Genomic DNA, 23,458 nt, shown 5'->3' with positions numbered 1-23,458 from the left:
TCTAAATGAAATTGATCCCTAATCCACTTGTTATTGACATAAGGAAGATGAAAATTTGAACTTATCTTGTAAGGATCACAGTTTGTTGTTGTTGTTTTTAAGATTCGCTACCTGGAACAAAAAGTTCCAAGTAGCACGGGCTAAGGTGAGCCCGTGAGGATCACAGGCTGCGAGCCACTGGGCTCTTAACTACTGTACTCCGTGAAGCTCTCTACCTTTATCGTTCTTGAATGTTTTAAACACATTCATGGAGGTCTTGAGCCATAATATGTACAATCATGTAACAACTTAATGGAGTGTACGATGTGGTAGGAAATGTCGATTAGAAGTGACATTGTTGTAAGTTGTAGTCTCTCCTGCTGTGTGGAACAAGTGGAGAGCCATCGCCACTCCTGTCTTAGTTACAGGATAAATTGTCTATCAAGACAGTCGACTTGATAATAGGCCCGGACTGAAACGTCGTCGTCTCCTCATCATCTGGTGTGTGGTTTAATTTTCATATCTCAGCCACTCAGGACAATCAGAGACTACAGTAAGAACATCAAGTTCAAGTATGTTTATTGAGACAAGAAAGAAATACATCTCAAAGGGATAGAGTAGCTTAGGCTATTTCTACCCCCCCCCCCCTTAAGAACATCAAGGTGCACTACCCCAGCCAGGGACTGACTACAGCGGACCAATCATATACAAATTCCCACAAGTTCTATGTGGGAAGGAACACTGTCAAGGGGTCATCTTCTGGGGGTCTCTTGTGGACCCCCAGAAGCTGCTGGCAGCCTTCAGGACTTCTTCCCTTAGTTGTCTGAGCCAAAGGTTAAAGTCGGTGTCCCGTCGGACCCCAGATAAAGAAGATCTTGGAGTGAATGGAATTCTCCAAGAAGCTCATTAGCAAGGAAAAATCCGCTTGGAATTGCTTTGTTGCAGTGGTTTGGGACTTCCAGGGTAACCAAATGGGCGAAAACTAAAACCTGAGGAAAAAACCTCACTGAGGCCAAGTTTCAATCAGGAGGACTTCCAGGGTAACCAAATGGGCGAAAACTATGATGATCTTGTTCAGTTTCTGGTGAAGAACTCCGGGTAAATAGCTTTCAGGATTTTCATCAAAATTCATATCCCTGATGCTCATCGGGATAAATTCAAGAACATAAGAGCGAACTCCGAGGAACAAGGCGAGTGCTTCCACCAGGGTATATAACAGTCTCTGAATGGCGCTCTCAAGGACAGTATAACGAGAACATAATGAGCGAACACATCTGGGCGCTGACTCGTGCAAGTGATTTATAGTACAATTGTAAATCTCGAAATCTACTCGCTTCTAAATATTTTGTGGTCATTTTGTTTGTAACTTTAGTATAAATACGTGTTAATTTTTGTTCGTATATATTTTCTTCGTGAATTTATTTTGTTTGCCTATTTTCTCATTGGAAATTGGTAAATTTCAAATTATCACTTTCTTGGTCATCTAAACAGAGATTGAGGGGAATAGGAACCATTTTCTATACCTTTGGGTGTAAGCAATGAGCAAATGACACTTCCCAGGAACAAAAGTTGTTACATTGTGTACACAAATTATTGCTGGGGGACAAATTAAACTTTTCAAAGGCTTCGTAAAAGATTTAGACTCAAGATTACAAACGATACGAAAATAGGGGAAAATAATTTAGAAGATAGGGTTATGTGGCCAGGTGTGGTGGGGTGGGCCCAGACCTGCCAGGTTATGTGGCCAGGTGTGGTGGGGTGGGCCCGGACCTGCCAGGTTATGTGGCCAGGTGTGGTGGGGTGGGCCCGGACCTGCCAGGTTATGTGGCCAGGTGTGGTGGGGTGGGCCCAGACCTGCCAGGTTATGTGGCCAGGTGTGGTGGGGTGGGCCCAGACCTGCCAGGTTATGTGGCCAGGTGTGGTGGGGTGGGCCCAGACCTGCCAGGTTATGTGGCCAGGTTTGGTGGGGTGGGCCCAGACCTGCCAGGTTATGTGGCCAGGTTTGGTGGGGTGGGCCCAGACCTGCCAGGTGTGGTGGGTTTATGGTGTTTACTCAGGAGCAGCAGCGGACTGGATCCTACACCTGGAGGCTTGCCTCGCTTGCTGAGGCCTGTGATGGTGGTGGTTGTGGTTAGGGGGAAGCATACAACAACGTGATGTTCAATCATGACAAGTTCCAGCTCCTGCACTGTGGAAAAAACGAAGAAATCAGAACCGGAGCCACATATAAAACACAGTTAAACAGCACTGAAAAAACCATAAGAGATCTGGGAGTAATCATCCTTATTTTCAAATAAGACAAAGCTACGTTCACAAGTGCAAGACAGATAACAGGCTGGAGAACAAGAACCTTCCAAACAAAGGGTTATCAAACCAGTGGTGGTATTTTTGAAGACGCTATAATGCTGTCTAGGGTACGGTGGGGAGCCGGTCGGCCGAGCGGACAGCACGCTGGACTTGTGATCCTGTGGTCCCGGGTTCGATCCCGGGCGCCGGCGAGAAACAATGGGCAGAGTTTCTTTCACCCTATGCCCCTGTTACCTAGCAGTAAAATAGGTACCTGGGTGTTAGTCAGCTGTCACGGGCTGCTTCTTGGGGGTGGAGGCCTGGTCGAGGACCGGGCCGCGGGGACACTAAAGCCCCGAAATCATCTCAAGATAACCTCAAGATAACGATATTGTGGCGCACTAACACCTCTATTCAAAGCTGGAGAAGTTGCTGACCTAGAGAAGGTGCAGAGCTCTGAATTATTAGGACCGCTAAAAAATCCCACGCATTGTAAAGCTTTAGGTTAGATATATACATCCTAATGTACGCCTGGATAATATTAGTGGGCCTACCTTGAGGTTACCTTGAGGTGCTTCCGGGGCTTATCGTCCCCGCGGCCCGGTCGTCGACCTGGCCTCCTGGTTACTGGACTGATCAGCCAACCTGGTTCCAAATCTGCCCGGAAACTATTCCTTGCGAGACTAGAAGGCATTGTTTAAGATAGCTGTAGTGAAAAGTACAAGTGCGACAGGTACTTTGAGACATTTCTATAAATATTAAAGGTCTGGGTTTTTTTTCCCCAACACCCTCTAGATATAAGGGTATAGTTAGCTGACGTTCTGTCACCGACCCATTAACAGGCATCCTTTTCGGAGACTGGGCCGCCAAAACATTGGTTCTCGGGACCAACTAATGGTATATTCTCAAGATATGTTCCACTCCGTAATCCCTGTCCCTTCTCTCCTAAACATATTCCTTGGTCATTCTTGGCCTTATGCTCTCTACCTTTTGTATGGATACAGTTCGCCTCTATTCACGACACCATTTTTTTTTTTACTCAAAATGTATTTGAACTTTGCATCAAATACAAGAACTTGTGCTGGAACAAAGTGTTGAAATTGTCAACAAAAGGGAATTATATGGAATCCGATATTAAGTGGTGAATCAACCTCTTGGAAGTTTTGGTGACAATTTGATCGGTAAGGTTGTTTGGGGCCGCTGCCAGCATCAGCCTTTACGGATCACCTAAACGGTCTTGTTTTCCACCGGTGTTGCTGAAATGTTAAAAGTAAACAAAAAATAGAGGTTATGGCTACAGGTAAACAAAAGGAAACTCTGCCACCATTACTGCCATTACCAACGACACCCCCCCCCCTCTCACCCCCACTCCTCTCACCCCCACTCCTCTCACCCCCACTCCTCTCACCCCCACTCCTCTCACCCCCACTCCTCTCACCCCCACTCCTCTCACCCCCACTCCTCTCACCCCCACTCCTCTCACCCCCACTCCTCTCACCCCCACTCCTCTCACCCCCACTCCTCTCACCCCCCCCCCCCCCCCCTCCTGGCAACACCGCTTTGGCGCCGCCTCCACTCCTCCCTGCTCTCACCGCCCCTCCCTGCTCTCACCGCCCCTCCCTGCTCTCACCGCCCCTCCCTGCTCTCACCGCCCCTCCCTGCTCTCACCACCTCTCCCTGCTCTCACCGCCCCTCCCTGCTCTCACCGCCCCTCCCTGCTCTCACCGCCCCTCCCTGCTCTCACCGCCCCTCCCTGCTCTCACCGCCCCTCCCTGCTCTCACCACCCCTCCCTGCTCTCACCGCCCCTCCCTGCTCTCACCGCCCCTCCCTGCTCTCACCGCCCCTCCCTGCTCTCACCGCCCCTCCCTGCTCTCACCACCCCTCCCTGCTCTCACCACCCCACGGCCGGGCTGAACCACCTCCCCCATTTACAGACCATAAAAATACTACCCAAACACTGCCCCCGTAAATAACATGTCGGAACTACTCACTCACTCATAAACAGGTGGGCCAAACGGTACTCACTCACAAACAGGTGGGCCAAACGGTACTCACTCACAAACAGGTGGACCAAACGGTACTCACTCACAAACAGGTGGACCAAACGGTACTCACTCACAAACAGGTGGACCAAACGGTACTCACTCACAAACAGGTGGACCAAACGGTACTCACTCATAAACAGGTGGACCAAACGGTACTCACTCACAAACAGGTGGACCAAACGGTACTCACTCACAAACAGGTGGGCCAAACGAAAGGACCAGCAGCCAAAACGACGATGAATCGGTACCTAAGGTGTGTACCTTGGTGGTGTACCTAAGGTGTATACCTTGGTGGTGTACCTTGGTGGTGTACCTAAGGTGTGTACCTTGGTGGTGTACCTAAGGTGTGTACCTTGGCGGTGTACCTAAGGTGTATACCTTGGTGGTGTACCTTGGTGGTGTACCTAAGGTGTGTACCTTGGTGGTGTACCTAAGGTGTGTACCTTGGTGGTGTACCTAAGGTGTATACCTTGGTGGTGTACCTAAGGTGTGTACCTTGGTGGTGTACCTAAGGTGTGTACCTTGGTGGTGTACCTAAGGTGTATACCTTGGTGGTGTACCTTGGTGGTGTACCTAAGGTGTGTACCTTGGTGGTGTACCTAAGGTGTGTACCTTGGTGGTGTACCTAAGGTGTGTACCTTGGTGATGTACCTAAGGTGTATACCTTGGTGGTGTACCTAAGGTGTGTACCTTGGTGGTGTACCTAAGGTGTATACCTTGGTGGTGTACCTAAGGTGTATACCTTGGCGGTGTACCTAAGGTGTATACCTTGGCGGTGTACCTAAGGTGTGTACCTTGGCGGTGTACCTAAGGTGTATACCTTGGTGGTGTACCTAAGGTGTGTACCTTGGTGATGTACCTAAGGTGTATACCTTGGTGGTGTACCTAAGGTGTGTACCTTGGTGATGTACCTAAGGTGTATACCTTGGTGGTGTACCTAAGGTGTATACCTTGGTGGTGTACCTAAGGTGTATACCTTGGTGGTGTACCTAAGGTGTATACCTTGGTGGTGTACCTAAGGTGTTGGTGTTCTCGGGTGTAGGGAGCCCGGTGTACTCACCTAGCTGTACTGTGTTGGTGGAGAGGGGACGGGTTATGGCTCTTAGACACCTCTGGATTGTCTCATTTTGCGTTTGAAGTTCGGGGTGCTGGTAAACCCGAGAGATGTGGGAGGGGGGGTGCAAGAAACAGAATGATACCTGGTTGATACCTGCTTGATGGGGTTCTGGGAGTTCTTCTACTCCCCAAGCCCAGCCCGAGGCCAGGCTTGACTTGTGCTTATCATACTTCTCGATTAGTTTATCATACTTCTCTATGTCCAGTAGCAGCTTTATGCTGTTACTTAGTGGCAGACGTAAGGAAAGTACCAGTAGTTACTGGTCACTGCACTTGCATTAGTGACGAAATGTCTAGCCTATCTATTCTTATAAATAAATAAATAAATAAATAAATAAATATGTTTATTCAGGTAAGGTACATACATACAAGTGATGTTACATTAATGGATTGATATATAGATAGAGCTAGTACATACAATGCCTAAAGCCACAATTACGCAATGCGTTTCGGGCTATAATTGCATAGCCGATGGAAAAGGTTTTGGAGTAAGTAATCGAATGTTGTTGCTTTTAACTTTTCTGGGCAGCGCCCGCAAGGGAGTACCCCTAGCAACCAGAGGGGGTTATGGGGGCCGTGTTGGTGGTAGGGAGTGTGTTAGAGTGTAGGGAAGAGTGAGGTAGAGCAGGAAGAGCGCCATGGAGGAGGGGAGGTGGGCGAGAAAGCCAAGGACGAGGCGCTGCTACTGAAGGGAATTATAACAGCCTCAGGCAGGTTATGTGGAGGAGTGACTCACCATCTGCTGCACCACACACACCCGCTGTCACCACCTGCTGCACCACACACACCCGCTGTCACCACCTGCTGCACCACACACCCCCGCTGTCACCACCTGCTGCACCACACACACCCGCTGTCACCACCTGCTGCACCACACACACCCGCTGTCACCACCTGCTGCACCACACACACCCGCTGTCACCACCTGCTGCACCACACACACCCGCTGTCACCACCTGCTGCACCACACACACCCGCTGTCACCACCTGCTGCACCACACACACCCACAGCCACCACCTGCTGCACCACACACACCCGCTGCCACCACCTGCTGCACCACACACACCCGCTGTCACCACCTGCTGCACCACACACACCCGCTGTCACCACCTGCTGCACCACACACACCCACAGCCACCACCTGCTGCACCACACACACCCGCTGCCACCACCTGCTGCACCACACACACCCACAGCCACCACCTGCTGCACCACACACACAGCCACCACCTGCTGCACCACACACACCCACAGCCACCACCTGCTGCACCACACACACCCACAGCCACCACCTGCTGCACCACACACACCCGCTGCCACCACCTGCTGCACCACACACACCCACAGCCACCACCTGCTGCACCACACACACCCACTGTCACCACCTGCTGCACCACACACACCCACTGCCACCACCTGCTGCACCACACACACCCACAGCCACCACCTGCTGCACCACACACACCCACAGCCACCACCTGCTGCACCACACACACCCACAGCCACCACCTGCTGCACCACACACACCCACTGCCACCACCTGCTGCACCACACACACCCACAGCCACCACCTGCTGCACCACACACACCCACTGTCACCACCTGCTGCACCACACACACCCACAGCCACCACCTGCTGCACCACACACACCCGCTGCCACCACCTGCTGCACCACACACACCCACTGTCACCACCACTGTCACCACCTGCTGCACAACCACTGTCACCACCTGCTGCACAACCACTTTCACCACCACTGTCACCACCACTGTCACCACCTGCTGCACAACCACTGTCACCACCTGCTGCACAACCACTTTCACCACCACTGTCACAACCACTGTCACCACCTGCTGCACAACCACTGTCACCACCTGCTGCACAACCACTGTCACCACCTGCTGCACAACCACTTTCACCACCACTGTCACCACCACTGTCACCACCTGCTGCACCACACACACCCGCTGTCACCACCACTGTCACCACCTGCTGCACAACCACTGTCACCACCTGCTGCACAACCACTTTCACCACCACTGTCACCACCACTGTCACCACCTGCTGCACAACCACTGTCACCACCTGCTGCACAACCACTGTCACCACCTGCTGCACAACCACTGTCACCACCTGCTGCACAACCACTGTCACCACCTGCTGCACAACCACTGTCACCACCTGCTGCACAACCACTGTCACCACCTGCTGCACAACCACTGTCACCACCTGTTGCACAACCACTTTCACCACCACTGTCACCACCTGCTGCACAACCACTGTCACCACCTGCTGCACCACACACACCAACAGCCACCACCGCAGTAAAACTGACGTGAAGTCACCAGTGGAGTCCCACAGGGCTCTGTACTCGGTACTATCCTGTTTCTGATATACGTAAATGATCTCCCGGAGGGTATAGATTCATTCCTCTCAATGTTTGCTGACGACGCCAAAATTATGAGAAGGATTAAGACAGAGTAGGACAGCATGAGGTTTCAAGAAGACCTGGACAAACTGAAGGAATGGTCCGACAAATGGTTGTTAGAGGTTAACCCGAGCAAATGTAATGTAAGGAAGATAGGTGTAGGGAGCAGGAGGCCAGATACAAGGTACTATTTGGGAGATGAAATTATTCTAGAATCGGAGAGAGAAATAACTGGGGGTTGATATCACGCCAGACTTGCCCCCCGAAGCCCATATCAAGAGGATAACATCAGCGGCATATGTCAGGTTTGCCAACCTAGAAACGGCCTTTAGAAACTTGTGTAAAGAATCATTCATAACCTTGTATACCACGTATGTCAGACCAATCCTGGAGTATGCAGCTCCACCATGGAGTCCATATTTCGTTAAGCATAATAGTAAATTGGAGAAGATTCGGAGGTTTGCCACCAGACTAGTGCCTGAACTGAAGGGCATGAGCTATAAGTTGAGACTGCGGGAGTTAAACCTCACGTCGCTGGAAGACAGAAGAGTTAGGGGAGACATTATCACAAGATTACACCACATACAAGATTCAGAAAAGAATTGATAGGGTAGACAAAGACAGTTTATTTAACACAAGAGGCACATGCACTTGGGGACACAGGTGTAAATTGAGTGCCCAAATGAACCATAGAGATATTAGAAAGAATTTATTTTAGTGTCAGAGTAGTTAATAAATAGAATGCATTAGGAAGTGATGTGATGGAGGCAGACGCTATACACAGTTTTAAGTGTAGATATGATAGAGCGCAATAAGCTCAGGAACCTGTATATCAATTAATTGACGGCTGAGAGGTGGGACCAAAGAGCCGAAGCTCAACCCCAGCAAGCACAACTAGGTGAGTACATCCACTGTCACCACCTGCTGCACCACACACACTACTGCTTATTCCCACTTGGAATAAGCAGGTACCCCACCCTTCCGAAAGCATCCCATGAAAGAAGTTTGGGTGGGGGTGGGAGGGATGCCAGATAGGGCTACAAGTAGCGAATTGGGCTACTTTTCAGAGCCCCGCGCTCCCAAATTTTTAATTTCGCTACTTGCGACTTTTTGGGCTATTAATGTTAAGAAACTCAATGATGATTTTTATGCGTTTTATAATGCCATGTGTACAAATCACAGCCGCGTCCAACAGCTTGATTGAATAGACCACTTACCGCAGGAGGCCAGGTCAGAGACCGACCCCCTGGGGATGTTGATCCTAGGAACTTCCCAAAGAAAAAGTAACCGCAAGGAAAGATAATCCTCCCCAAGGGCTATAGATTTCCCAACCTCATTAATTGTCATTAATACTTCATCCCGGGTACTGTCTATGTTAAGTGACCTCCCACTGTTGCCTACTCTTATGGGCTATTCATGCCCGTGCCACCTCTTGGGTGGCTTAATCTTTATCAATCAATCAATCTGTTGCCTACTGTAAATATTAGGTTTCTCTTTAGGTGTTTCCTAGAATCAAATGACTGTCGTTAGAGCGGATTAGCATACAGATAACCTGGCAGCTTCATCTGGGGGGGGGGGGTATTACGGGCTATTCATGCCCGTGCCACCTCTTGGGTGGCTTAATCTTTATCAATCATTGGGGCGGGGGGTAGAAATAGCCTAAGCTACTCTATCCCTTTGAGATGTATTTATTGCCTATCTCAATAAACATACTTGAAGCTTCATCTGTGCTTTCATTGTTAGTGTGGCTCTGACCTCCAGAAGGATAGTTCGACACAAGTTACCGCATATAGAAAAGAAGTTACCGCTGTTACTTTTAGAATTTGCTTAAGTGTTAAGATAAAGAAGTGTAAAATGGGGAAGTGGTCTAAATACCAGAAAGCGTTTCAGATGTCCTGGCTTAAGGATCTCGTGTTTGAAAAGTGGTTGGCCGAAGTGAAAGAAGATGGAAATAAGGCATATTGTAAAGTTTGTAGAACTGAGATAAGAGCTCATAGAAGTGGTTTAAAGAAACACAGTGAAACATTAAAACACAGACAAAATATATCGGAGGTAAGTTATCAGCTAATGAGCATCAAGTCTGTTCTATCAAAGAAGGAAGATAAACTTACTAAATTTGAATGTCGTCTGTCTGTATGTACTGTCGCTATCTAGAAATCTAACATTATGTTTGTAACTCATCTTGTATGTATGTACTTTTACCTGAACAAACATTTGATTTGATTCGATTTGACTAAACAAAAAATTGGGCTGCTCTACTTGCAAATTCGCTACTTTTTGACCGTCAGCTCGCTACTTTTAGCAATTTGGATCTGGTAACCCTGGTGGGTGGTGAGGGTCAGGGTGGTAAGGGAGTAGGTGAGGGACTACCTACCTGTTGACTACCTGATGCTGGTTCCGGCGATCAACGTCCCCGCGGCCCGGTCTCTGACCAGGCCTTCTGGTTGTTGGTCTGGTCTCCAGGTAGTTATGCTACAGGTCAATCAGACTGTTGGGACGCAGTTGCTCACAGCCTGATTGCAGCATCAGGTATCCCTTAGAGGTGAGGTGAGGCGAGGGAGTGGATGAGGGTGAGAGTCGGGGAGGTGGTGAAGTGGATGAGGGCGAGAGTCGGGGAGGTGGTGGAGTGGATGAGGGTGAGGGTGGGTGAGAGAGGCGTGGAGGGCCTGGGATCTCGTTGCACTAGTACCCAAGCCCTCGCCAAACACGAGGTATTTACCTGCTCATTTCAGAGTTTACTTAGTGTCCGACGTTAATGTGGGAGATGCCAAGCGTGGCGCCCTGACACCACGTTAATATAGATACCCGCACCTCGATATATAAAGCTTATCTTAACGTGGCTGCAGTTTCCAGATGTAAAAATACGTATCAAAAAATGAGAGTCGAGTGAAAAGATTTGAGCCAAATATAACTGGTTAAGCGAGACGAGTTGTGAGTGAAGGAACAGCGTTAGTAGACGATTAGCGATGTGTAAACAGCGAAGGTAATATGGCGAACGTTGGCTGTAAGTTGCCATATCACTGTGGCTTTCTGCAAGAGTATCGGCGTTTTCGCGCTGTGTATGTAGCGCGAATATGTATGTATGTATGTATCTTGAACTTGTGGCGGTAAAGTGTTGTCAATACAATACGCCAAACGGCTGTCGAACTGGAGGAAAATGATACCGTTATTAGTCTTATGCCTGACCCCATTATGTAACGCCTGCCACACCCCCACAGGGTGGTGTGGGGGGCAGAAATAAACTAAATCAAATATCAGATATTTGCGCTTGTAGGAAAAGGTAAAGGAGCTTTACCTTTTACGAATATTGGTAAAGTACACTGTGCTTATTGTACAATTGGGAGACACGTGAGAGACAGAGGTGCCCCGACGGTGTTGTGTTGGTTGTGTTCCAAAGGTTGTGGACAACTCAGCACAGTGTTTGGTTCTCAAGCTTTCATCAACGTAAAATTTAAGTCGGCCTTAAATATCTACGAGGCTCGGTAGATGTAACATTTCACTTAATATCTGGAAAAATGCCACGTGAACTAAGACAATCAAGTCTCGTTACCTCCCTGGTAAGTCCTAGTTTATCTTGGCCGCTTCCACACTTGTCCTCAGTATTATAATGTGTGTTACCGTTATATGTGGACCCTCTCCTTTAAATTAAAATTTTGCCCCGAGAGGCGAGTTTATTGGGCAGCGCCACTCATCTTGTGAGAAGAACCACACCAGGTGTCTTTGTTACTAACGCTTCGATTAATAAATAGGACACTGGGATTTATTAATCGAAGCGTTAGTAACAAGACACCTGGTGTGGTTCTTCAGCTATATCTTGCTCTGGTTAGGCCCCATTTAGATTATGCAGTCCAGTTTTGGTCGCCGCACTATAGAATGGATATAAATTCACTTGAACGTGTCCAGCGTATGATGACTAAGTTAATTCCCCAAATTAGAAATCTTTCATATGAAGAAAGATTAACAAAGCTTAAGTTGCATTCACTGGAAAGGCGAAGAGTTAGAGGTGACATGATAGAGGTTTACAAGTGGATGAGTGGATATAACAAATGGGATATTAATAGGGTATTAAAATTATCAACACAGACAGAACACGAAACAATGGGTATAAATTGGATAAGTTTACATTTAGGAAAGACTTGGGTAAATACTGGTTCAGTAACAGGGTTGTTGATTTGTGGAACCAATTGCCGCGTAACGTGGTGGAGATGGGGTCCCTCGATTGTTTCAAGCGCGGTTTGGACATGTATGTGAGTGGGATTGGGTGGTTATAAATAGGAGCTGCCTCGTATGGACCAATAGGCCTTCTGCAGTTACCTTTGTTCTTATGTTCTTATGGACATACCGCCATAGCAGCATGTACAACACTCCCCAATAGGACACCTCCCTTGTTAGCTCGGTTGCTTGGTTTAATATTATCTGCCTCTACTATCACTGCACGTGTCCACCCCACCACACCCACACCACGTGGCCCCCCCCCACCACACCCACACCACGTGGCCCCTCCCCACCACACCCACACCACGTGGCCCCTCCACCACACCCACACCACGTGGCCCCTCCACCACACCCACACCACGTGGCCCCTCCACCACACCCACACCACGTGGCCCCTCCACCACACCCACACCACGTGGCCCCTCCACCACACCCACACCACGTGGCCCCTCCACCACACCCACACCACGTGGCCCCTCCACCACACCCACACCACGTGGCCCCTCCACCACACCCACACCACGTGGCCCCTCCACCACACCCACACCACGTGGCCCCTCCACCACACCCACACCACGTGGCCCCTCCACCACACCCACACCACGTGGCCCCTCCACCACACCCACACCACGTGGCCCCTCCACCACACCCACACCACGTGGCCCCTCCACCACACCCACACCACGTGGCCCCTCCACCACACCCACACCACGTGGCCCCTCCACCACACCCACACCACGTGGCCCCTCCACCACACCCACACCACGTAGCCCCCCACCACACCCACACCACGTGGCCCCTCCACCACACCCACACCACGTGGCCCCTCCACCACACCCACACCACGTGGCCCCCCACCACACCCACATCACGTGGCCCCCCACCACACCCACACCACGTGGCTCCCCACCACACCCACACCACGTGGCCCCCCACCACACCCACACCACGTGGCCCCCCACCACACCCACACCACGTGGCCCCCCACCACACCCACACCACGTGACCCCCCCACCACACCCACACCACGTGGCCCCCCACCACACCCACACCACGTGGCCCCCCACCACACCCACACCACGTGGCCCCCCACCACACCCACACCACGTGGCCCCCCACCACACCCACACCACGTGGCTCCCCACCACACCCACACCACGTGGCCCCCCACCACACCCACACCACGTGGCCCCCCCACCACACCCACACCACGTGGCTCCCCACCACACCCACACCACGTGGCTCCCCACCACACCCACACAACATGGCCCCCCACCACACCCACACCACGTGGCTCCCCACCACACCCACACCACGTGGCCCCTCGCCACACCCCCACCACGTGGCCCCTCGCCACACCCACACCACGTAGCCCCCCCCACCACACCCACACCACGTGGCTCCCCACCACACCCACACCACGTGGCTCCCCACCGCACCCACACCACGTGGCTCCCTACTACACCCACACCACGTGGCCCCCCCACCACACCCCCACCACGTGGCCCCTCGCCACACCCCCACCACGTGGCCCCCCGCCACACTCCCACCACGTGGCCCCCCGCCACACCCACACCACGTGGCCCCCCCGCCACACCCACACCACGTAGCCCCCCCCCCACCACGTGGCTCCCCACCACACCCACACCACGTGGCTCCCCACCGCACCCACACCACGTGGCTCCCTACTACACCCACACCACGTGGCTCCCCACCACACCCACACCACGTGGCTCCCCACCACACCCACACCATGTGGCCCCCCCCACCACACCCACACCACGTGACCACACCCACACCACGTGGCCCCCCACCACACTTACACCACGTGACCCCCCACCACACCCACACCACGTGGCTCCCGCCACACCCACACCACGTGGTCCCCCGCCACACCCACACCACGTGGCCCCCCGCCACACCCACACCACGTGGCCCCCCGCCACACCCACACCACGTGGCCCCCCGCCACACCCACACCACGTGGCCCCCTCGCCACACCCACACCACGTGGCCCCCTCGCCACACCCACACCACGTGGCCCCCCCGCCACACCCACACCACGTGGCCCCCCGCTACACCCACACCACGTGGCCCCCCCCACCACATCCACACCACGTGGCCCCCCCACCACACCCACACCACGTGGCCCCCCCACCACACCCACACCACGTGGCCCCCCACCACACCCACACCACGTGGCCCCCCCCCCCACCACACCCACACCACGTGGCCCACCACACCCACACCACGTGGCCCACCACACCCACACCACGTGGCCCACCACACCCACACCACGTGGCCCCCCCACCACACCCACACAACATGGCCCCCCCACCACACCCACACCACGTGGCTCCCCACCACACCCACACAACATGGCCCCCCACCACACCCACACCACGTGGCCCCTCGCCACACCCACACCACGTGGCCCCTCGCCACACCCCCACCACGTGGCCCCTCGCCACACCCACACCACGTAGCCCCCCCCCCACCACACCCACACCACGTGGCTCCCCACCACACCCACACCACGTGGCTCCCCACCGCACCCACACCACGTGGCTCCCTACTACACCCACACCACGTGGCCCCCCCCACCACACCCCCACCACGTGGCCCCTCGCCACACCCCCACCACGTGGCCCCCCGCCACACTCCCACCACGTGGCCCCCCGCCACACCCACACCACGTGGCCCCCCGCCACACCCACACCACGTAGCCCCCCCCCACCACGTGGCTCCCCACCACACCCACACCACGTGGCTCCCCACCGCACCCACACCACGTGGCTCCCTACTACACCCACACCACGTGGCTCCCCACCACACCCACACCACGTGGCTCCCCACCACACCCACACCACGTGGCCCCCCCCCCACCACACCCACACCACGTGACCACACCCACACCACGTGGCCCCCCGCCACACCCACACCACGTGGCCCCTCGCCACACCCACACCACGTGGCCTCTCGCCACACCCACACCACGTGGCCTCTCGCCACACCCACAACACGTGGCCCCCCACCACACCCACACCACGTGGCCCCCCACCACACCCACACCACGTGGCCCCCCACCACACCCACACCACGTGGCCCCCCCACCACACCCACACAACGTGGCCCCCCCACCACACCCACACCACGTGGCTCCCCACCACACCCACACAACATGGCCCCCCCACCACACCCACACCACGTGGCTCCCCACCACACCCACACCACGTGGCCCCTCGCCACACCCCCACCACGTGGCCCCTCGCCACACCCCCACCACGTGGCCCCTCGCCACATCCCCACCACGTGGCCCCTCGCCACACCCCCACCACGTGGCCCCCCGCCACACTCCCACCACGTGGCCCCCCGCCACACCCACACCACGTAGCCCCCCCCACCACGTGGCTCCCCACCGCACCCACACCACGTGGCTCCCTACTACACCTACACCACGTGGCTCCCCACCACACCCACACCACGTGGCTCCCCACCACACCCACACCACGTGGCCCCCCCCCCACCACACCCACACCACGTGACCACACCCACACCACGTGGCCCCCCCGCCACACCCACACCACGTGGCCCCTCGCCACACCCACACCACGTGGCCTCTCGCCACACCCACACCACGTGGCCTCTCGCCACACCCACAACACGTGGCCCCCCACCACACCCACACCACGTGGCCCCCCACCACACCCACACCACGTGGCCCCCCACCACACCCACACCACGTGGCCCCCCACCACACCCACACCACGTGGCCCCCCCCACCACGTGGCCACCACACCCAACCACGTGGCCCCCCCCACCACGTGGCCACCACACCCACACCACGTGGCCACCACACCCAACCATGTGCCCCCCCCCCACCACACCCACACCACGTGGGCCAAGACTGACCAGGCCCCTGTGCGAGCCTCGGGTTATGGTCGTGGTCATTGCTTGTACTGACGGCTGGGAGGGCGGGTGTCGCCGGGCCGCCGCTGTGCGCGCCAGTATCGTATCTCGTTATACACATATCCTATCGTCGCCTTATCTGTGGTGGCTGCGATTACAGTTAACGAGACTGAGGATGTTCATCTGTGGTTAGTTTAGGATTTTTCATCCTCATACACGTCTAATAGGCGATTATGAGGACTTGCTGATGAGTATATGGAAGGATACAAGTCACATCTTGTCACTAGACGATTCGTCATTGGATTTTAAAATATATCTAACCTCACCCCAGACCAACCTAACTCAACCAAGCCTAACAACCTAACATCCAAACGAATAAGCAGGACAACATAACCTCACAGATATTTATCTGTCAGAATGTTTGGTAATATGTTTATTGTTTGTGATGTGTGTATATGTATGTATTAACACGATGTACTGAACGGGGTGAGAATAGCTTGAGCTACCTCATCCCTTTGTGTGTATTTTACCTCAATAAACTTATTTCAATTTCACGACATAGACGATTGTGAGGTTGACCTCTGGGGATGATGAGGGAGGTGCAGGGTGTAGACGATTGTGAGGTTGACCTCTGGGGATGATGAGGGAGGTGCAGGGTGTTGTGAGGTAGGAGGTAGGGCGGGTGTAGTGTAGTGTGTCTGTGGTGTTGGTAATGGCGGCGGGAGAGCTGGGAGGGGGCGACGCTTCCTTCCTTCCTGCTATTGGTAAACGTGAATACAAATTTATTATTTTCGAATGGTAAGTTTTCTTTGTATTGTGGAAACTTTTGAGGACGGAACAATAAAGGATTCAAAATAATCCTTAGATGATTAGCTTGTAAATTGGTACAAGTTTTGTATGGAAGTTGTGGCTAGGAGCCTAGCTTGGGGGGGGGGGGGCGTCAGTTACAGGTCGGCCTGTGTTGCAGCATCAACACTGAAACAAGGTATATATATTTCAGTGTTACTTGTTGTGTTGCATACTTTTTAGTGAACTGTAACGAGGGATTTGCGGCTTACCTGTAACAGGTAAATAAAAGGCGGAAGACCTGTGACGTTGACAATGTTCTCCAGGTGTGTTAATGTTACCGCAGGTGTGTGTATGGTACCGCAGGTGTGTGTATGGTACCGCAGGTGTGTGTGTGGTTCTGATCAACCAGGCTGTGATTCATACGTCAGGCTGCGAGCTAGCCGCGTCCAACAGCCTGGTTGACCAGTCCGGCAACGAGGAGGCCTGGTCGATGACCGGGCCGCGGGGACGCTAAGCCCCGGAACAACTCCAAGGTATGGTACCGCAGGTGTGTGTATGGTACCCCCAGGTGTGTATGATACCCCCCAGGTGCGTGTATGATACCCCCAGGTGTGTGTATGATACCCCCCAGGTGCGTGTATGATACCCCCAGGTGCGTGTATGATACCCCCCAGGTGCGTGTATGATACCCCCCAGGTGCGTGTATGATACCCCCAGGTGTGTGTATGATACCCCCAGGTGTGTGTATGATACCCCCCAGGTGCGTGTATGGTACCCTGCCTCAGTCAGTTGTTATTTTACAGTACAGATAAGGAACCTGATGTTGAAGTACTCTCCATGTAGAGTATAGATTGTGGGCTATATCTCTGGCCTCCGTATGGGCGGGCGGGCCTCCGTCCCAGAGAGAGGACGGCCCGCGTCCTCACAGCTGTGTAAGCAGTACCAGGTGTTCACAGTATCTGGTTCGCATCTCTTAGGCCTAACCTGCCCTGGAAAGTTGGTGACACCCCCCCCCCCCCCCCTAGTGTTCACGTAATGTTGCTGGGAGTGTTCTGTGGGAGAACACTTCGCAACAACCTCATCTAGAGTCATACCGTGAACATATGCTGGCGATGAGTCACAATAACGTGGCTGAAGTATGTTGACCAGACCACACACTAGAAAGTGAAGGGACGACGATGTTTCGGTCCGTCCTGGACCATTCTTAAGTCGAAACGTCGTCGTCCCTTCACTTTCTAGTGTGTGGGATACCGTGAACAGTTTGAAAGAGTTTGTAGTTACTAAAGAAAAAATCTTGAGATTTTGTATTAAGACATAAAGTGTTATTTTCACGTTTCCTGATCCTGTTACTTTATCAAGGCTCATTTTTTTTTTTTTGGAGATATATACAAGAGTTGTTGCATTCTTGTGCAGCCACTAGTACGCGTAGTGTTTCGGGCAGGTCCCTGGAATACGATTCCCGCCGCGGAGAATCGTTGTTACAACCAAGTACACATTTTACTGTTGCGTTAAACAGAAGCTACAGTTAAGGATTTGCGTCCAGGATATCCTCCCCGGCCAGGATACGAACCTATGACAAAGCGCTCGCGGAACGCCAGGCGAGTGTCTTACCACTGCACCACGGAGACTAAATGCGTAGTAGAGGGAGGAGTGAGGAGGAGAACAATGGCTGGCCCGGGGAGTAGAAGAACTCCCAGAACATCTCTCCAGGTATGCTGCAGGTATGTCTGGAGGTTACCTTCACATGGGTCCCAGGCTCAGTGGCGCCTCCTGGTTGTGACGGCCTGGTCAACCAGGTTGTTGCACGCCGCTCCCCGCACTTGGCGAGGCAGTCTTTAACCCGAGTTATTGCTCTGACTTGGAGATGTAATTATTTGATAGCTTAGGATGATAGACTCAATTAAAACATGATTTTTATAGTAGGTAAATAGTAGTAGGTTTGTATAGTAAAGAGAAAGGCTTTTTCCTGGTTGTTGCAGTAGGAGCGTGAGTGTACTGGTCTAGCTGTGCTTGTGGCACTGAGCATCAGCCCTTGCGCCTTACTGCTCAACCTTTAGCCAAGCGATGTACTGGTTTCTGAACAATGGGAAACATGGAAGTCACTCCCACAACCCTGCTGGGCATATGCACAGATGTGGGCAGGGATGGGGGTGCCCTCCTGTATTGCCTGCACAACCTCGAGCCTCAGTTTCCCCAACGGTTTGGGCTGTGGCATGTCAACGTGTAATGGTGTACATTGAGCCTGCCTCCTCCACTTCACTACCTTTCTTAATCAGACACTGATGAAACTCTTGTAACTATCGCCGTAGATTGCACATGTGCTCCATTGTTCGTGTTCTGTCCGTGGGAGTGTGTCCTTGGGTAATTGGCCGATTGCCTTTTGTGGCGTGATAATGAGTCTCCTGTTTCTTCTCCCTCTCCGTGATGAGGGGTTTAGTGCCGGTAATCTTTCCTCGGAGCTCATACCTCTCATCTCTGGGACCAGTATTTTCTTGGACTTGTCATTTATGGGACATGTCATTTTTTAGACTAATAATTTCTGGGACGAGTCATTTCTTGAATTATCTCTTTGATTAGTCATTTCTGGGACTTTTCATTTCTGGAACTATTCGTCTCAGGGGTATAGTTACCTTTAGGACTTTTTTGTTTGTTTGTTTGTCCGTTTTTTGTTTGATGAGATATGATCTTAACAGTGTCGCCAGATATTCTATAATGGGTTTTCCAGTGTGATACGCACGACTTTTAATGGCTTCATGTTTAGAGTTTTGAAGACAGATCTTATTTTGGGCAACCTTGCATGTGCGGCCTTCCAGATATTGTTTGCTTCAGGAGACAGGTTCAGTGTGACGTGGCTACACCCTTCTTTAATGTGTCCAGTTCTAGAATGGTTTCCCATTTCATTTGGTGTCCTGTGTCCGACGGCTTCCTGTCCCCAAGCGACCTTCGTCATTGTTTTGCATTTGGTGAGTTGAATCTAAGCAGCCACTTGTTACACCAGTCTTGCAGTATGTCAAAAATTTTTTTGTTAGCTTCTCAATGGTGTCCACCATGTTTACTCTACTCATTTATTGGCCATCAACACACACATTGAAGGAGGGAGTGAGTTTGTTGTCTCTTCAACATATGAACGACAGTTCATATGTTGTACATTATATCTAATGTAGCTATAGGTAATATTATGGGTGGTTGATGGGTTGCAGGAGAAGGATAGGGCACGGAGCTGAGCCGTGTGGGCACCCACTGGTAACCTCTGCCCGTCCTGGCGACTCCTCACACAATAGCTCGGCTGTCTATTGCTTCAATAATTCATAATTCTCCTTGTCGGAGAGAGGAAGCCTGTATATAGGGGTTATTAAGTCCCCCCCCCCTCCATCTGGCCAACTGTTGACCTCCAGGATGATGCCCACAACAGTTGCCCAACTCCCGGGTACCTGTTTACTGCTAGGTGAACAGAGGCACCAGGTGAAAAGGAAACGTGCACAGCAGTTTCTGTCCCACTCTGTCCAGCTTGTTTCCTTCGTCTTGAGGACTGTATTTACTATTTGTGCCTTCGGAAGGTGTCCCGTCCATGGTCAGTGTTCCAACGCTGCTCACACACGCTGACATCACAGTCTGCTGCCTCCACGGGTTGAAGGCATGCCACGGCATCTTTCTAACAATGCACATATACTATCTAATTGATAAGCACCATTCTGAACACAACCACTTACTAACGGGGTGGATTACGAGCCAGCAACACTCGAATGGTCCCCAAGCAACAGTTTTTCAACAATATAATGATCTCTCAAGGATTCGAACCTATAAACCACAAGTGTAGCGAGGGGACAGGATTGATGCATGTGAGTCTTGAGACCTTCCTACACTTATTACGGTATCGCTATTACGCTATATTACGCTATAGAGTGGGGATGGTACTTGACGCTGTGGCGACCTAGGGTCGAATTCTTAGAGTATTGTGATATACAAACTCCTTAAAATATGGCTGATATCAACACGAACTATGCAGATTTTGAAGGAGAATTCGACAACATGCCCATGCATTCAGCCGCGGGGCCAGACTCCTAAATTTAATATTTATAAAGATATACAAAGTGTCAGTACCACTAACAGTGTAGTGTGGAGAAAAAGCTTGGGCACTGGGGAAATACCAAAAACACTTACATCAGCAGATATTCCTCCTCTACACAAGGGAGGGAGGAAAGTATTGGCTAAGAATTATAAACCAGTTCCAGTAATGTCCTACACAATGAAAGTTTTTGAGAGAGATCAGGAGTCAGATCTCCAGTTTTATGGAGACCATTGACTTCCACATCCCAGGCCAGCATGGATTTAGAGCGGGAAGCTCTAAACTCGACCACTATGATAACATCACTGATGCATAAGACAAAATTACCAGTATGCAGATGTAGTATACACGGACTTTGCAAAGGTATTCGATAAATGTGACTATGGAATAATACCACACAAAATGAGTACAGTAGGCATAACAAGTAAAGTATGGCGTTGGATATTCAATTTTCTGGCTAACAGAACACAAAGTGTAGCCATCAACCAAATAAAATCGAGTGCAGGCACAGTTAAAAACTCTGTACCTCAAGGTACAGTCCTTGCACCACTGCTTTCCTTATTCTCATCAGATATATAGATAAAAATACAAGTTACAGCTTCATGTCGTCTTTTGCAGATGACACAAAAATCAGCATAAAAATTATTTCTGTAGAAGACATTAAAAAAACTTTAAGCAGATATTAAATTAATAAAGTTTTTGACTGGACAACAGAAAATAACATGATGTTCAACAGTGATAAATTCCAGGTACTGACGTACGGTAAAAACGGAAGACCTTATACAGAGTGTAAAACACTATCAAATCTGCCCATAGTGGGAAAGCAGCACGTGAAGGATCTGTTAATATTGGTGTCTGACGTTAATATTGGTGTCTGACGTTAATATTGGTGTCTGACGACCAACCGTTTAGGGGGCATAACCAAGCAAATATAGCATCAGCTAGAAAATTACAGGTTGGATTACGAGAACCTTCAAATCCAAAGTTCAGATCACAATCCTTACATGATTCAATACACAGGCGTCAACGATACGGAAGGAAATGTAGAATAGAGCCAGTGAAGAGTAGAGGTGCCAAAGGCACAATATAGAGAACAGTGTATGAACTACAGAGGTCCAGCGTTCCTAGACCTTTGTTGGCGGGAGGGTGCAGGCTGGAGGGGGCGGGAGGGTGCAGGCTGGAGGGGGCGGGAGGGTGCAGGCTGGAGGGGGGCGGGAGGGTGCAGGCTGGAGGGGGCGGGAGGGTGCAGGCTGGAGGGGGCGGGACGGTGCAGGCTGGAGGGGGCGGGAGGGTGCAGGCTGGAGGGGGCGAGACGGTGCAGGCTGGAGGGGGCGGGAGGGTGCAGGCTGCAGGGGGCGAGACGGTGCAGGCTGGAGGGGGGCGGGAGGGTGCAGGCTGCAGGGGGCGGGAGGGTGCAGGCTGGAGGGGGCGGGACGGTGCAGGCTGGAGGGGGCGGGACGGTGCAGGCTGGAGGGGGCGGGACGGTGCAGGCTGGAGGGGGCGGGACGGTGCAGGCTGGAGGGGGCGGGAAGGTGCAGGCTGGAGGGGGCGGGAGGGTGCAGGCTGGAGGGGGCGGGGGGGCGGGACGGTGCAGGCTGGAGGGGGGCGGGAGGGTGCAGGCTGGAGGGGGCGGGAGGGTGCAGGCTGCAGGGGGCGGGAGGGTGCAGGCTGGAGGGGGCGAGACGGTGCAGGCTGGAGGGGGCGGGAGGGTGCAGGCTGCAGGGGGCGGGAGGGTGCAGGCTGGAGGGGGCGAGACGGTGTAGGCTGGAGGGGGCGGGAGGGTGCAGGCTGCAGGGGGCGGGAGGGTGCAGGCTGCAGGGGGCGGGACGGTGCAGGCTGGAGGGGGCGGGACGGTGCAGGCTGGAGGGGGCGGGACGGTGCAGGCTGGAGGGGGCGGGAAGGTGCAGGCTGGAGGGGGCGGGACGGTGCAGGCTGCAGGGGGCGGGACGGTGCAGGCTGGAGGGGGCGGGACGGTGCAGGCTGGAGGGGGCGGGAGGGTGCAGGCTGGAGGGGGCGGGACGGTGCAGGCTGGAGGGGGCGGGACGGTGCAGGCTGGAGGGGGCGGGAGGGTGCAGGCTGGAGGGGCGGGAGGGTGCAGGCTGGAGGGGGCGGGAGGGTGCAGGCTTGAGGGGGCGGGACGGTGCAGGCTGGAGGGGGCGGGAAGGTGCAGGCTGGAGGGGGTGGGAGGGTGCAGGCTGGAGGGGCGGGAGGGTGCAGGCTGGAGGGGGCGGGAGGGTGCAGGCTGGAGGGGGCGGGACGGTGCAGGCGGGAGGGTGCAGGCTGGAGGGGGCGCGGGAGGGTGCAGGCTGGAGGGGGCGCGGGAGGGTGCAGGCTGGAGGGGGCGCGGGAGGGTGCAGGCTGGAGGGGGCGCGGGAGGGTGCAGGCTGGAGGGGGCGCGGGAGGGTGCAGGCTGCAGGGGGCGCGGGAGGGTGCAGGCTGCAGGGGCGCGGGAGGGTGCAGGCTGGAGGAGGCGGGGGGGGGGGAGGAGGGTGCGGGCTGGAGGGGGGCGGGAGGGTGCGGGCTGGAGGGGCCGCGGGAGGGGGCGGGGGGGGGGAGGGTGCGGGCGGGAGGGTGCAGGCTGGAGGGGGGCGGGAGGGTGCAGGCTGGAGGGGGGGCGGGAGG

At 53.4% G+C, this 23,458-nt stretch overlaps 1 protein-coding gene across 25 annotated transcripts in view; it reads left to right on the top strand.

The window, feature by feature from the left end:
• The window catches only part of LOC123760692 (nuclear receptor coactivator 2), a 562,651-nt gene that overhangs the window by 387,056 nt on the left and 152,137 nt on the right, over positions 1–23,458 (top strand). The window lies entirely within an intron of this gene.

Source organism: Procambarus clarkii, chromosome 21 (genome assembly GCF_040958095.1).
Source record: "Procambarus clarkii isolate CNS0578487 chromosome 21, FALCON_Pclarkii_2.0, whole genome shotgun sequence".
NCBI classification, from domain to species: Eukaryota; Metazoa; Arthropoda; class Malacostraca; order Decapoda; family Cambaridae; genus Procambarus; species Procambarus clarkii.
This window is presented reverse-complemented; position numbering and strand designations above follow the sequence as displayed.